Source organism: Rousettus aegyptiacus, unplaced genomic scaffold (assembly GCF_014176215.1).
Source record: "Rousettus aegyptiacus isolate mRouAeg1 unplaced genomic scaffold, mRouAeg1.p scaffold_m13_p_11, whole genome shotgun sequence".
Lineage (NCBI taxonomy): Eukaryota > Metazoa > Chordata > Mammalia > Chiroptera > Pteropodidae > Rousettus > Rousettus aegyptiacus.
The window spans coordinates 15840632-15857802 of NW_023416286.1; the positions used below are offsets into that span (position 1 = coordinate 15840632).

General features: G+C 38.5%; 1 protein-coding gene and 1 pseudogene across 2 annotated transcripts in view; one reads left to right on the forward strand and one right to left on the reverse strand.

The window, feature by feature from the left end:
- FOXO1 (forkhead box O1) overlaps positions 1 to 17171 on the reverse strand; it is an 83545-nt gene that overhangs the window by 30828 nt on the left and 35546 nt on the right. The window lies entirely within an intron of this gene.
- Positions 7208 to 7332, forward strand: LOC118609718 (annotated as a pseudogene).

Sequence of the window (17171 nt, forward strand, 5' to 3'; positions counted from 1 at the left end):
CAGTCCGAAAAGGTATTAAGTCACTGAAGACTCTGTACAGCAGAGAGCCTCTAAGGTGCCCCCAAGGATCACCTCCTGACACTCAGGCCCTGTGTCCTCTCCTCCCCTCTGGCCACTGAAGTAAGCTGGACCCAGGATTCCTGATGCACAGAAACTGTGAAATAAGAACGAATTGTGTATTATTTCACACCACCAAGGTTTACAAGACTTTCTCATTCGGCAATTGATAACAAAAATAACCCACTTAATTAAAGCCTTCAGTATAAAAACTTAAACAACTGAAACTTGTATTTCCTTAATACAACGCCACCCAACTCAATATTCAGCTACTTCTCCATCTTTGGGGTTAAAGACTTCATTAGGACCCAGGATGAAGAGAGTGATGTTAGCACTGTCAAGAGTTGGTACCATAAGTTCTTTTCCTTAATATTTATTTTTTAATGAGGAAATATATGTAGATGGTACAAAATTTAAAAGATTTAAAAGGCAACTCACCACTTCAGGTATTTGCATAAACGTTACCCCAATAAGGACGCCCTAGACTTAGGATGCCCCCATTTCTTTGCTTAACTTTTTCCTAAGCACTTATCAATGTGACACACTTCACATTATACTATCTAATTGCTACTTCTCCCTCCCTCCTGCCAGGATTGTAAATGTCACAAAGATTTTTCTACAAAAACACTTAACCAAGCCCTGGTGCACATCAGATGAAAACAGGTGACAGAAGGCCTTTTCATTCAGTGGCATTTGTGAAATTCTACTTCTGATAAGAGGTTCCAATGCAATTTTACAGATATTTCAAAGTGTGACCATATCATCTTCCCAATCAATTTATTGTTTAACCAAATCTTTGGAAAAAAATCTTTGAATTTCAATTAACAGAAGGCTGTGCACACCGCGGTGGTATCCGCTGGTGTTAACTTCTCTAACCCCTCACATCGTTCTCATGAGCTGCTGGTTGCATGTTATCTCCCAGAGATAGCACACAACTGAACACTATGGCAAAGACTAGTGGAAATTTTTGATTGCTATAGCTCAAATTAAAGCTTTGCAAGTAGATTAAATGAAATAGATCCTTAGGCCTCCTGAATTCTCAAACTAACATCCTCATCCCTCAACACTACATATGTTCACTTTTCCAAGTTGGGATATACCAGAGCTTGCAATCCCTATCACATTTAACTCCCAACTCCAAACAAACTAATTTGTGGACCTGCCTTCCATTAAAAAAACAAAAAAACAAAAAACTGAGGACATAGAGAAAGCTGCTTCCTGCACACTGCACAATTTGTTTGGTGAACTGGGCCTACAGTATCTTAAGGAATTGCCTTAAATTTTTAAAAGCAACAGATCAATTTCAAAGATCGACAGAACAAAGAACATTTACTTTTAGCATAGCAGTGAAAGCAGGGACGAAGAAACACTAAACCAGAGGGTGCCCTGATTACTACATTCCTCAGGAAAATTTTCTGAATAGTTCCAATTCTACAACCAGAACTGTAACATCAAGTGACCCCAGCCTTGGAAAAAGCTCCTGAAGGGCTAAATCTGTCTTACCCTCGTTTGTCTCTCTGCAATACTTAACATAGTTGGGAAATCAGACTTTTAAAGCTGAAAAGAATCTAAATTACTCCCCCTTGTTTGAATCTCAATCATCCTAATTCCCATTTTCCAATCCCTTAAATAACCTTACTGCTTTAACAGTGATGGCTGGTCCCCACTGTCTTGCCATGAAATATTAAAGGAGTATATGAAAGCATTTCTAGGTCTCACATTATTAAATATAATAAAAAGGAACATTATATTATCAATCTAATAAGCAATCTTTTCACAGCCTAATTAACAATTGGATCTATAAAACGACACTGCTAAAATATCAACTATGTCTCAAGAATAGAAGGAAATATTTTGAACGAGACTATTTGAAAATCTAAGACTCAAAGAGGACTGTACTGAACCCTGGGTCACATATAATACAGTAATTAGAACACAGTATACCCACAGGGTCTCAAGCAGCAGTTTACAGTCATTCCAAGAAGCTACTGGTTTTCTACTTAAGTAATGTTTTAAAAGCTTAGCAATATAATTACACATGCAAAGGAACACTATTACTGCTGTATAGTGTGCTTAGAAAGTATTGCAAGTTCAAATTTGAACCCTGGTAATAAGTAATACAAACTACTGGACATCCCAACCTAGGTGCTGGTTCTATTTATAGCACAGGAAAAGAATAGGGAAATTTTATTTTGTTGTTTCCTATTTTTTCAAATCTTTATTATATACAGAATCCTCTGGCTTCCAATAAAATCTACCCTCATATAACAGAAAATCAGGACTCTGGATTCCCCTCTGCTCCTTAATTAGATTGGCTTTCAAGTGAAGCTCTGAGATAATTTACATAAATAGCTGCCCTGTCACCATTATAGAGTGCTGACTAATGAGATCCCCTTAGACACAGGCCAACTTGACAAAACCAAAACACACACACAATTAGTTAATACTAAAATGATCCAAGATTTCCCCATTTCTCTGAATTTGAAAAGGATTTAATGACACTTCCTCCTTAAAAATGGGGGAAAGAAAGGTAATATTTCATAAAAGGTTGTCTTCTCTTAAAGCACCTCCAAGAGAACTGGACAATCATCAAGTGAACAGTAATATAAATTCAAATAAATTCACAAGTTCATCTCTGAGTCCCTTGAACATGGACTCCCTCTCCTCCTTGAACCGTTAATGGATAGCACACCAAAAAAAAACCCACATTGATCACTTCCATGCTCTTCCGGAGTGTAAAGGGGTTCGTGATGCAGGAGGAGCCCAGCAGAAGGCAGGGCAGCTGGAGTGTCGGAAGTGCAGGCAGAGGTGGCCATGGGTCAGGAAAAGCTGGCTGGACAGGGTGGTGAGGATCTCTGGAGTGCTGAGATCCAACTCCTTCATTTTGGAAGTGAGGAAACTGAGGCCATGGTCACAAAGCCAGTAAGTGACAGGAGTCAGGCCCAGGTTTCCTAAATCCAGCTGCTGAGAGGGCAGGACACACAGTCAATAAATGAAGAGGTTCAAACTGCTGTGGTGTGGTCACCTTTCTATGTGTTCACCTCATACTCCCCCCTCTAAGAGCACAAGATCAGGGCAGGAGAAAAGGTGCAAGCAGGAGGAGCCCTCTGGATAGTACAGCTGGTTAATGAGCATCTATCTTCAATGGTATCGACTTGAGACGGTACATATTTGGAATTTGGTTATATTTTTGCATTTTCATTAAGAGGCCAGATAGCTTTGCATTACAAATAGAGTACAAATAGAAAATTGAGATGAAATAATTAAGGGTTTAATAAGTCACACTTTACTAGAAATGGCAAAATGCCCCTAGATGCGAAACAGCTACACTTGAGACTTCTGTTCTTCAGGGCCTAGCTCTAAAAATGTAAGATTTTATCCTTGAAACAAGTTTTGCAGAGGAGAAAAAAGCCTCCACTCAGTAAGCTTAACCTTTTAACTTGGATGGGGACCAGTACCATAAAAACCAGTACTTAAACGTGCACAGAAATCACCCAGAATCTTGTCCAAATGCAGTTTCTGGGGGCAGGCCTGAGATTCTAACCAGCTCTCTGGACATGCTGATGCCTCCAGCCCGGGCCATGGACTATGCCTTTTAAGTTGTGAGGCCATAAAAAAGGCATGTGTATGAAAGCCACATTTCAAGGTATGTTTATTTCACAACTTGGGACTGCTGGCTACAAAACAGTGACATGTGAGTCTCTTTCCTTTGGTGAGTGACAGACTCTGGAGAAATATCAACATAATTTCTTTTGTGGAGGGGGAAGGGTGTCGAGTCCAATAAAAAAGTAGAAAGCAGTCAGTGCATGGCAGGGTAGTTATTTAATACAACTGAATTTGCTCTGGGCTTAGGGAGGAAAATTGCAGCCAATGTATTTGTCATTACAACAAAGGGACAGTAAAGGCTGGTAGAGTTACAGAACCTGATTTAAGTCCTCACATGGCCAAAAGAACCAAGTGTGCATTTGCATGAAAGTTAATTTTTCTTTACACAAAAAGGAAACTTGCTCTCAAATGGGCACTGTATTGTTTTCCAGGAGTCCCAAGGCTTTTTTCCTGATAGCCCACAGGAAAGCCTGGGCCAAATCCATAGAGCAGGGTCGCTCTAATCCAGACACGTTGTTGTTAGTAATATCTGACACCATTTCTTCTTGGGGTCCCATGTGCCTCAGCAAAAATTTGCCTTCTGAACACTGCCTTACAGTCTTCATGGGCTATTCTATAAAATTTGAAAAACCCGCCTTAAGAAGTGATGAGGCTTTGAAGATTTTGACTCAAATCCCTGCCATTAACCAGTTATGTGACTGGGCAAATTACTTAAGCTTTCTGTTCTCTCGACTATAAAATGAGGACGACAGCCACCTAGTGAGGTTCAGGTGAGGTCACATACTTCAAGTGCCCAGCAGCTCAGTGCTGGCCCAGTGAGGCTCAAGGGCAGGGTTATATCAACCATCTTCTACAATCTCCCAGTGAATAGTTGTACATATTACAGCCTTTCTTTCCTGAATACCACAATGTGTAGACAAGTATGTAGAAATCGAGAATTATCAGTGATGTTTAAAAAGTGGCTGTGACTTGCATGTGTAGCTAGCTTGCAACATAAGCTCGCTGAGAACAGAGCCTACACGTGTGCATTTAGTGCCATGCAAACTGGGATTGGTTAACCATCTCACAGTCATCAATCGTCCCCTGCCTTCCCGCCACATGTTCTCACCCTCATTCTGCCTAAAGACAGCACAGTACCCCAATGAGTAGGAAGAGAGCCTATCCCCTCGTTCCACCTCCCCACTATGTGCCCTTCCTAAGCCAACAGCAATTTGGACTGCCCTTCTGCCAGTTAGCACTGATCACACAGGGAAGGAAGACCATTATTTACAAATAAGTACATGTGATTAATGCTTTAAAGTCCATAGGCTTTCCACATATATTATCTTATCTTATAATCAATACCAACAATAACCCTGTGAAGTATTTAGGACTCCTATTCTTATTATCATTCCAGGCAGTCTCAAAGTTTGATATAAAAATTCATGGTCTATGGCCATGCTACCCTGAACAAGCCCATCTGATCTAGGAAGCTACACAGGGTCGGGCTTGGTTAGTACTTGGATGGGAGACCACCTAAAAAGACCAAGTGCTGCAAGAGTAAAAAAAAGAAAAAATTTTAAATAAGGGATTATAAACTGACAAGGGTTGTCTTGCCTAAAAAATAAAATTAAAAAAAAAAAAATCATGGCCACCCAGCCTTTGCACTTATTCTCTAAGGCAAAGATCTCCCCAGTGAGAGGGTGATAAGGATGTGAGAACATGTTTGTCACTGGAACCATTTACGCAATTCCACTACACACATGTTTCTGACAGAGATCACTAGAGCCCATTTTTGTCAGTCTGAGCTGCATCCATCTAAGTTACTAGGATCTGTAAACCACAGCCCACCATCTGAGACCCTTAATCATAGCTTTAAAAAGGTCTCCTGTGTCAGAATGTAAATGGCAACACTGAGTCAAGGCTGAAGCTGAAACCCTACATTTTCCCACATGAAGGCTCTTTCCCTGTGAAGACCCTTCCCTTGAGTTTGCTTACATCTCTCCTGTCAATTCAGGGCAGACTAGAAGCAGCCAGCCTTGGAGCACGCATCCCGAGGAGTAGCTGAGGCCCCTGTTCACCCTTGTGATGGCTCCTCTCTCTCTGCCCACACACCCTTCTCGGGCTGAATGGGTCTTTTCAAAGGGATTAGAGGTGAGCTACAAAATCTTCATTAAGTAATTTAATAATGTGTGCATCTGGAACTCCAAACCCAAACAGAAAGGAATGCTCTGGGGAGCCAGCAGGCAGAGCCCCATCTTCCTGTTACCTGTGAGGCAGGCAAGCTGGCGGGCTCTGCTCAGGGTAAGTCCTTTCTCTGACAGCACTGCTTTCTCAACATCAAACGGTCTTCAATTTGTAACTTGGATTTTTCTCAGTTTCAAATCATAGGCTGACAGAGGTTAAAGATCGACAGGGTATAAAATCATCCTACCAAGTCCAGGACGTGACAAGCAAAAGGAAGAACAGAATAAAAAGTTGCAGTTCAGAGAAGGGGAATGGAAATCTAGCCTCAGTGAGAGAACAGGAGTAGTGAAATTAGCTCTTCAAATGACACAAAGAACAGTAGTGGTTATATTGTTTTGTTCACGGAATACAGTGACAAATAAGGAACAGTGGTATCTTGCTGGTGGTGTTTTTCACTTTCGATGGTCTATTTGTTTTTAGGAGGGGCACTCACAAATGATTATTCCTAAAGTTCTTTCTCTGAAATTTCTGATTGAACTCAGGACCATTTCCACCAATATATTAACTAATGATATCAACTAGGCTTGCTCACAAGCATACAAAATAAATCACACAACTCCAACACTTAAAGAGTTCATTCTCTCTTGAATGGATTCTTCAGGAATATTTAAGCAAATGTGGCTCACATGGTCACTATCCACCCAAATTTGTGGAGTGGATTTTGTAGCCTAAGCTGTTCTTGTTTCACCCTTCATAATGTCACATCTCTAAACCTGAATATACCCTTAACTCTGTGCTACTCAAAGTTCAGGGACCAGCACTACCACCTGGGGTCTGCTTACAAATGCAGAACCTCAGGATACACTCCAGGCCTACTGAGTTAGAACTTATATTTGGTACAAGATCCCTAGGTGATTCATATATACATTAAAGTCTGCTAACCACCATCTTTTAAGATGTTTTATTATTTAGAAATCATTTAAGCCCATTTTAACAGCAAGCTCTTCTAAGGAAGCCTTCCTTTTACTGAGTTGTGATGTGCCATCCCTAGGTCCCATTTATGGATGCTTCTCTGGTAATTAGAATATTCATAGAAATAACTTCAACCTTAAGCTTGTTGTGAAAATACTTTTAAAATAAACTCAAAGTTCTTTTTTTTTTTTTTTTTGATGTGTGCCATGTTTGGAGAAGGGGGGAAATCTTTAAATCCATTACAAGCTTTCCATGACCCTCCACACTGCCGCTATTTCTACTGATAATCAAAAATATATGCTACAAAGAAAAATAAAAGCAGATACCCATATTAAGTCAACATTAGCAACTGAGCAATAAACACAGCATGAAACAAGTGAAAACTATAATACAAAAAATGTCTCTGGTCTACAGCCATGTCACCCTGAACGTGCCCAATCCCTGTTCATCTGATCTTGGAAACTAAGCAGGGTCGGGCCTGGTTAGTACTTGGATGGGAGACCACCTAGGAAAACCAGATGCTTGTAGGTGTTAAAAAAAAAGTCTGAGGCCAAATTATTTGCAAAATATTACTCTTGGTGGGAAACATATACAATTCAAAGTGAGAATGACTACTTTTGTCTAACTGAAATAAATGGGATTTCCCCCCACATATGCTCAGCATTTTAAATGTTATCACATTTAAGCCTTACCACAAACCTATAGGTGGACAGTTTTAGTCTACATTTTACTGAAGTTCAACTTGATTGACACACACACACACATCCAACTGAAGTTTAACTTACATATTACTGAAATCTGCTGTGGACAGCTCGATGATTCATCACATCTGTATACCCGCACATAAATATCACCCAGGTCATTTCCAGTACCCCAGCAAGAGGTCCTACCCAGTCAGCAGCCTCTTCCTCACAGGTAACCACTATTGACTTCTAGCACATACACTAGTTTGGCTTGTTTACTGAAATTTGTACAAATGAAATTGTGTAGAATGTACCTATCTGCGTCTGGCTTCTCTCAGTTTTAGAAGGATTGGTGTAGCAGGGGAATACTTTGCTAGGGGAACAGGATGAGTAAAATAGCAAGGAGGGAGGAGGGAGGAGAATGCCCTAAAGTATGGAAGTGGACTGGTAGAGGATGTTGCAGGAAAGGAAGCTGGAAAGATAGGCCTTTGAGATGATGGGTGGCCTTGAATGCCAGTAGAGAATGTCTGAAGGTGTTTTGAGGAGATGAATGATATAAAGTGGTATGTCAAGGAATTTGACATCACAGCTTTCCCAGAGTAGAATGAAGAAGGAAACTGGACGTAAACTCGGGTAGTGATCCAGGTGTGAGATGGTAAGGGTCATAGGGAAGTGAGGAGAGCCAAGACTCTGAGGGATCCTCAACTTGATGCTCCCCTGTGGAAGCTGGAGTTGAGGAACGGAATGTTTTCCAAAGCTCCAGGATGAGACTACTGAAAAAATGGTGGCAATGCTATTCAAAAAATAACGAAGTCAGGAGGGAAGACCAGTTGTAAGGTGGAAGATACATTTAAGGCAACAGTGAGGCAGTTGCTTGGTTACCAGCTAGTCGACAAATTAGACTAAAGCTCAGGAGAAAAGATGTAGACTTGTAGATATGGGATCAGTGTAGAAAGGGAATGCCTTGCTCAAGAGGTGAAAACAGCAAGAACTAAATGAGATTCCAGAAACCATGTGTTTGTATCCAGGCAACTAGCTGAAACCAGTGAGACCATCAGGAAAAAGCATAAAGTACAGGAATGAACTTTGATGATTGCTCACATAAAATAAGAAAAAGGAGTATGCAAAAAAAAAGAAAAGAAAGAAATAGGACTAGAATAAGAGTAGGATAGAAACCAAAAGATGTTAGCATAAATGTAGCAACAACTCCTGCAACAGGCATTCAATTTAAAGACACTTTTTCTCAGGTACAACTATTGTAAATTAGATTCTCTAAGAAAATACAAGGTACTTCAGAAGCTTCATTAACTCTTTCTGATATCATCTTTTTTAAGTTCAAATTCCTGTCTGGGTAGTCTACACTTAGTAAATTATTGTTTGGGTAGACTATAGAGTAGCCTAGTAGTCTGAAAGAGTTAACGTAGCTTTCCAAACTGTCTGTAATTTACTCTTAAAGTGCTTTCCATATTCAAGACTCTAACTCAATTTGCCTATCATCAATGATGATTTAAAGGTAATCCACTAAACTGGGCATTCAAATTTCTGTCCAAATTGGATCTAATAGATTTTTACTTAGACTTCTAATCATCAGAAATTCTAGATAATTAACAACCCATCAACAGTAGTTCTTCTTCAAGAAGTTTTTACAAATAAAAAAGCTGAAAAGAGACAGAAAATCAGAAAATGTGAAATCAAAGCCTACACAATAACGGTGTTTGGAAACATGAGCCTGAGGTGGGTCCAGTCTGTGCATAAAATTATCCCAAAGGCTGAGATTATAACTCAATCCCCCTTTGTTTACCTTCCTTCGTTGCATTCATTTTCCCCTTTCACCAGACTATAACTTTCACCACATGACAACTGATAAATCTGTTAAAACCCAGTCTTTCGGAGATATTAAATGAGAATCCTTAAGATGAAGTATGTTTGTTTTCTCAAAATGATGATGAAAATATGAAAAGAATTTAGCTTTTTTTGACTTGAAGCTAACTTTTATTGGTTCTAGTCACTTCCAGTTATGCCGTCTGATCATTATTCCAATTTACATTATTCCCTGATTAAACTTACTCTTAAGAAAAAGCAAGTTGTCAAGTTCTATACATTGCATTAAGTGGTGATTTTTAAAAGATGATGCATTGAAAAGAAAACAGAAGCATTGCAAAAACATTGAGTTCTGTTTCATTAAAGAAAGATGGCTGAAAAGATGGATGTTGGCTGAACCTCCTGTGGTAGCCATTTCATAATATGTGTAAATCAAACCATCATGTTGTGCATCTTAAACTTATACAGTGATGTCAGTTATTTCTCAATAAAACTAAAAAGAAAAAATAATTGACTTTTTCCCCTATTTTTCAAATCTGAACAAACGAATCTTCCGAACTGCCCAATGCACTAAGCACCAATACTTCAGTATAATATGATTTTGGAATTCCTATTAAAATTCTCACTGCTTAAATGGCTATTTGGTCAGAATGCACTTTTTGGCACTTGTTTTCAAAGATGTTACTTTGCTATTCTTTTGAAAAGGCGCAATAATTAGGCATATCTTTATACAAGCATAATTTTATAATTAACATCTTCATTTGAAATGGAAATATCACCAAAGATCCTCAGTTCAAACCTGTTATCTAAAAAAATACCAGAAGATCCATCTACATTTTCAAATATTACGGATTAAAAAATAAGATAACTGGAACTCTATGGAGGTACATATATCACTGAATTATATATCCACAGCTTTTGGAGCCAAGAGGCGTTGGCTGAAATCACATACAGAAAACTTCTCAAAAACCTTAGCAAAAAGACAAGCATTCTAGTTTTCATTTTATTTTCAGTTCCATCATGGTAGGAACAACTGAAATAAAAATTTTAAAACTGTTTTTGCTAACTACAATTTAAATAACCAATCTACACCTTAACTGTAAGTAGGTTATGCTTCCTCTCCCTAACTCTCTAAAGGTGAATCTGAGCAAAGAAACAGAGATGTGAACCACCAAGGAACATTGAATTTGAACATATTCTCTGGAATTTAGTCATTTGCAAAAAAACTAAGCCTGCTGTATAGAGAAAATTTCAAAACAAATAGGTATAGGAGATAAAAGCTTTCAAAGGAAATTTGAAAAGCTTTCCTTTTCTCTCTTTGGTCTCATTTTTGAGAACAAGAAAAAATTTAAGTTCAAAGCATGAAACTCATTAATACTGATCCCTTGAGGATTAACTGTGGAGGATGGGGGGAAATGCACAATGTAAAAGACAATGAAAATCATATAAACAATATAAAAGATTATTTCAAACACCCATGGAGAGATACTTATCTTCAATTGCTAATACAGCTTTTTTTAGTGCTCATGTTTTTCTCTATAAAATCATTTAGTTTTTTAAAAAGTTTTAATTTCATCCTAACATAACATTCTATCAGCAGAGATGATTTACACAGCCCCTAACATGCCACCTTGGCCACTGAATGCCAATCATTTTAAGGCTTTATTTTCCAGGATTTGTGCCAGACATTTGAGAGTAGATTAACAACATATCCTTTTTAAGTTGACACATGTAAAGATGGTCCCAAATGCAAAATAAACAAAAATGCCAAACTATGAAGCTACTTGATAAACAAAAGTTTCTGTATGTTATTCACACTAGCATAAAATTGGTTCAGAGTTCAAGGCCCCAATCTAGAGGTAACTTTGTGTGGGATGGTTAAGAAACAAATGTGAAAACACACAAAAACACACACTCTCACTCACTCACTCACTCACTCACTCACTCACTCAGCTCATCCACTCACTGCCTCCTCAGTCATTCAACAGCTATGCCACTCTTAGGACATTTCCTTGGTTTTTAATTGAAGGCACTGGCAATAAACCTTCAAATCTCTTTCAACTTACTAGGCCCATGCCTTTATTTTCATTTTAGACTTCTCCCAGCACACTTTTAAGATAAATCTATTATTTCAATACAAGGTAATGAAGAAAAACTATATCATAAATAAAGTAGATTAAGATGTGCCTTTTGGCAATCGACATTCTTAATCACCATTAGGTCAAAACATGTCTGCTATTCAATGCAATCCAGACCAGACCAGACTAAAACCCTAACTGGTCAAGTCATCAAAAAAGGGAGGAGTTAAAAGGGCAGAATATTTATAAATAATATGCAAGCCTTAAACATTTACCTTAAAAATTTACATGTAAATGTCCTTTGAGGCAAGGTCCTCTGGCTGAATTTCTGGTCTTTCTTATAAACCCACAATGCATTGTCACTGAAGATTTACAACTGTGATTTTAGAGTGGAGGAGAGGAATCTCCGTACCCAGTGCATAGCAATCCAACCACAAAATCTTTCACGCTTTATCCCAATCTTGTATAGGGTCCGACCACACCTAATTTATCAATGATTTAAGTCTTTCCAAAGTGTTTGATTTAGTTTTCCTAAAGACAATTATTTCATTCGGATTTAATGGATGCATTTAATATTTAATGATTTTTTATTAATTGGGAAAACAAGTAAGACTGCACAAACAGGTCTGAAAATGCATAGCTGAGTTCCAAGAGAAACACAATTGAACTGGTGTACTGGCGCGTAGCTCAGGCAGTCAGAGTGCCACATTCAACCAGAAGGCTGTTTAATGTGGGAATGGAGAAGCAAGGGATAATGTATGACTGGGCTGAGACAGCTGCTATAGTAAATGCTAGAGTTACTACCAAGACTACACTGAACTAAACATCTGTATGCCAAATAGGGGTAAAGACAGGGAAGACTACACCCAGGACGGTTTTTTACAAATGTCTGATTTATGTTGAATGTGTGATAAAATAAACCTGAATGGTTTCAACTTCCACTAAAAAATTAAAAAATAATGACGTTCTACCCAAGAAGCACTATATTAACACTTTAAATGTGTAAGACTTGAATGTTACTTGTTCCTACAAGCCCATCTTCTGGAAAATCTGTACAGTGATATTGTATATGTATGCATGTATTTACAAGCTAATTATAAGGTGCACATATCAACCTCACGTAACTCTCAAATACTTGGCTTGATACTAGATTTTTAAAAAAATTCTCCTAGACTTTGGAATACATCATATAGTCTGTATGTAGTTCTCTTAGCACGTTTATCTTACTTTTCGTTCTTTACACCTACATTAGAATTGATGCCTTCAGCCCAGTATTGATGAAAAGGCAGACAGATACACAATCCATACTACAGATGACTAAAAAGGTTACACTACTTAATCACCACAAGGCTTTCTGTGCTGGAAGATTTCCTCTTTGAAATGTCCTAACAGGCAATACTTACTCTACACCAGACAGCTCTCCATTTGCTCACATATTTGTAAATATTACTGTCATCCCTAAAAACATCTTTATGTAGAACAGAGCACAACCCACTAGGTTAAGGTGTTATCTTTTTCCAGACAGAAACCAAAAGTGTATTTATTTAACATTACACCGAGCAACACAGCTGTATGTTAACTTCCTCCTAAAATCCAACTGGTTTCTGTTTGATACAAACTCTTTTCTCTGGTTCTGAAACTGCTTCAAGGAATGCAGATTTTACTATGAATAATCACATTTGTTAAATGCCATAGAAACCTGAAATCTGTTCACAGAAGTTAAAAGCTGGTCCATAGTTCTAGAATTACTAAAAATCAAATAAATAAAACTGGGTAGTAATGTTATTTTATTCACAAAAACATGATTTAACATTTTTTAAAACCCTCACGTGAACACTCTGAGTCTGTAATAATAAAGGAACAGGATTCCCCAGGAAAAGGTTCTAGTCTCAGTAAAGTTATAATTCCTTTTAACATGCTTTAGGTAGACAAAATTGATTATTCAAATTTTCCAATTATCTATATATATAATATATGCATATTACATATTACATATTTATCATCAAATCCTTATTTTTAGCCAGCAAAACCACAAACTGTAGAAAAAAGTCAACACTAAAAGTCAGTTAGTAGTACATGTCAACAAGAATAGATAACTACACAGAAAAATAACTCAAAATGTATTACTTGATGCTATCATTTTATTCCCTGATCAAGGAACAAGTGGATATTTCCAGGATATTTTGAGGATGAGTTCAATCTGTTTGCAGATGCTGTTACAATTCTGTAAGCAGTCCAGAGTGTCATAATTGGTGCTTAAAACTTTAACAGTATTACTGTTAGAAGCATACACATGAGAAATTCTCTGCTCAATAGCTCCCAACTCTCAAGAAGAAATGATGGGCCCATACTTTCCCTGCCAGTAATCCAACTCTAACCACACTTCTCAATTCCCTCTACATGCCGCCCCCTCCCAGGACCATCCCTTTGTTCAGACTGCCCCTATCACCCTGTATCTCTTCCCTTCCAGCCCAAAACACAGCCTCAGCCCATTGTAATTCTCCTCACATTTCAGCACTCATTGTAACTGCGGGCCATATTTTTCCTGGTGCTTTCAACCCAATGTGACCTTTCTAGCTCCTAGAAACCCTTTTACATTTCTCTACTCACTTGCCCATTATACTTAAGTTCACTTGTTAGCCTCTTAAAGCGGAGGCTGCGTTGTGTCATCATCGACTGCACAAAATGAAGGAACGGTATCACGGGTAATCCCTGGAGATGCAGGGCCAGCAAAAACAAGCAACTAGTGTGTAAAAGAATGCCACAAATGCACCAAAAGTGCTGCCAACACTAACCACTAATATCAGCTGACAAGTGTGTAAAGCTAGAAACTGTGAACCTAATCATCTAGAAGATGTACTTGGGCTATGCGATAATAAAAGTATTAACAAACCAAAGACAACAGGAAAGATATCCTGACATAATAATGCAGTGGAATTTACTCAAAGTCCTGGTCTACTCAACCAAAACACTGTAAAGACAATTTTTCCAAACGTTAGATAGCAAAATGAAGCAACTATAAAAACTGAAGATCAAAATAACATCCATTACTTTAGTGATCAAGGTGGTTTCAAGCATACCAAGTTGACTACCAAACTGAGGTTACATCATCTTTCAACACCAAAACTATACCACACCCATCCTGTTACCTGAAGCTATCTAGCCTAAAAACACACTTTCAAACACTAGCAACATTTCAAAAGTGATATCACTTATGAAAAGGGAGTTTCAAATGACCACACATCACGTTCTCTATTTTCTGGAAGGGTGAGAGAGAGGCAAGGTGACAAGAGGGACTGAAGAGGGCTGTGGAAGTGGGTGTCTATGCTACACTCTACTTGCCACTGTCCCCCTATCTTTCTATCCTTCCCAAGCCATACTTCCATCTTAGGGCACTGCATCCTCACCCATCCAACTTCCTCATTGCCATTCCTGTTACCCATTTTCTAAAAAAGCACATCTGATCACATCCCGACCCTGCTTAAAACTCCTTGGTGGCTTCCTTTTTCCTTCAGGTAAACATTATGCCAAGGCTCTCAGATCCAACATGCCTGCCTCTAAAGCCTTGCCTCACCCTCCCTCTCCCTTCAGACTTTGTATTCAGGCTCCCAAAACATACTGTGCCATTTTGTGCTCCCAGAGGCTCCCTAAAACCCTCAAATTTCTTACAAGGGTCCCCTGTCCCTCCCAGCTAGAGAGCACTGTTGCCTCCTGCATGTCTCCTGTGTTCCTTGTCCAGGCTTCAGTGACAGGAGACACATGGAGCTACAACTGCAAGAACTGGAAAACTGGAGGACAATGACCATTATTTCCTTGTACTGCACTGAAAGCCTAACAAAATACTGGAGACATAGCAAAGAGAGTATGTAATGTCGACATAAAAGTTGCAATCCTTGGACTACAGTAACATTCCAAATCCCCAGAGGCAACTATCCATCACGGTCACTAAGTATGAGCTCCAGAAAACCCACATTCTTCTTGGAGACACTTCTAGCTGTGTACTCTCGCTAATTTCCCATGAGTGAGCTAGAGGAAGAGGGAAAAGATAAAGTTAGGTACTGTCTATGCTCTCAGGGAATTCAGAGCCTACTGGAAGAGCCTATAACCCTAAATACAGCATTCAGTAGTCATTATTCCACATTACTTAATACAATACAATTAGATAGTAAGACCCTATACATTCAATGCTTTTTTATTCTCATCCACTATTTGACTTCCTTTGGCCACTGAAGTCATTTCTTTTGCCCTTCGGTGTTCCCCAAGTTTTACACCCGTTCTGATACCTGGCAACATAAAGGTGGACTGGAGGTGCCAATAAATAAAACCTGCATATACAGATAGGGAATAAAATCTCAATTCTAGTGGTAGAAGAACGATGGTGATAGACTAGCCCAATATTTTTATTTTATAGAACAAGTGGCCCAAGACAGAGGCAAATTACACGAACTGCCTGGGGTCTGCCAACAGGTCTCCAGCTGAACCAGATTTAAAATCCAGATCTTCTATATCTCAGCTCCATTCTCTTGCCCCTAACCTGTGTCCCCCTGTGATATGTTCAAATCAGTCCAAAGTCATATGAAAAGCTGAACTGGTGTTTCTTGGGGAAGAGGAAATGAAAAAAGCCAAAGGCAGCAACGTAGTACAGCATATAATCTTATAACCAAATGCTTCCTTCAGCTGCTAACACTTATAGCATTTGTGGTAAATAAAATTGTTGGTCCCAATTGTTCCCCATGTAGTTATTTCCATGGCCCCTGGCAAGATGGAGTGCATTTCCCTACTTACTCCTTAAATTCAGGCTTGGCCATGTTACTTATTTTGGCCAATGAGATGTTAATGAAACTGATACAAATAGAGGCTTAAAAGCAACTTGAGCATCAGACATCATCATTACAGAATGTCACTTACCTTCCAGCCTGGGCCTCAAAGTGAGAAACAGAGTAAGCTGCCCCAGGCAACTTCATACACGTGAGCAAAAAATATATGCTTATTGGTGGATAAGCCACTGAGATTTTGAGGTTATTATGCAGCAAAAGCTGGCTGATAAAATGTCTTACACTTCAAGTCAAAAATGCATACTTCTCATTATCACCATTGTATCCCCTCAGAGTATATATAAGTGCCTTGTTAAACAAAATAGCAACCACCTCATTTTTTTTATCTCCATTTTACTAAATTCTTGAGGCCATCTTTTATTTGAATTATCTTCAGAGAAGAACATGTCTCCAAATTAAAATGTCATCCAAGTGCTTTACTGATTCTGACGGTAGGTTATTATGTAAGGGGGAAAAAATGTATCCTTTCAGTATCACCTCATGAAATGCCTCCTCCCTTCAAAGCAGTAAGATTTGTCACGATCATAGTTCTTATTAAAAGATAATTTTCATCTTAGACGATGGATCCTACAGACAGGTGGGAAAGGAATACATGTATCTTACAGTTCAGGTACTAAAGATTTTTCAAAAATTGCTTTAAAACCCTCAGCTGAAATAAATATTAAAATACACTAATTTTTTATAGCTTTAAAGGTTCCCAAATAGGGGCAACATTAAACAATAACACTCAATGTAAATGTCCTTCGATTTAGCCACTTTCTTATTCCAGAACATAGGTCGATGTTATTAAAACTATTCCAACTTAATTATCTTTATTGTTTATAATTTTTGAAGCTCAGTAGACTTGAAATAAAATTACATTTAGATAATAAAACACATGCAATAAAGTCATCTGGAGGATAGAATACAACACCGGGAGCCTACTGCTTATTTCTCCTTCTACTTGCCATGCC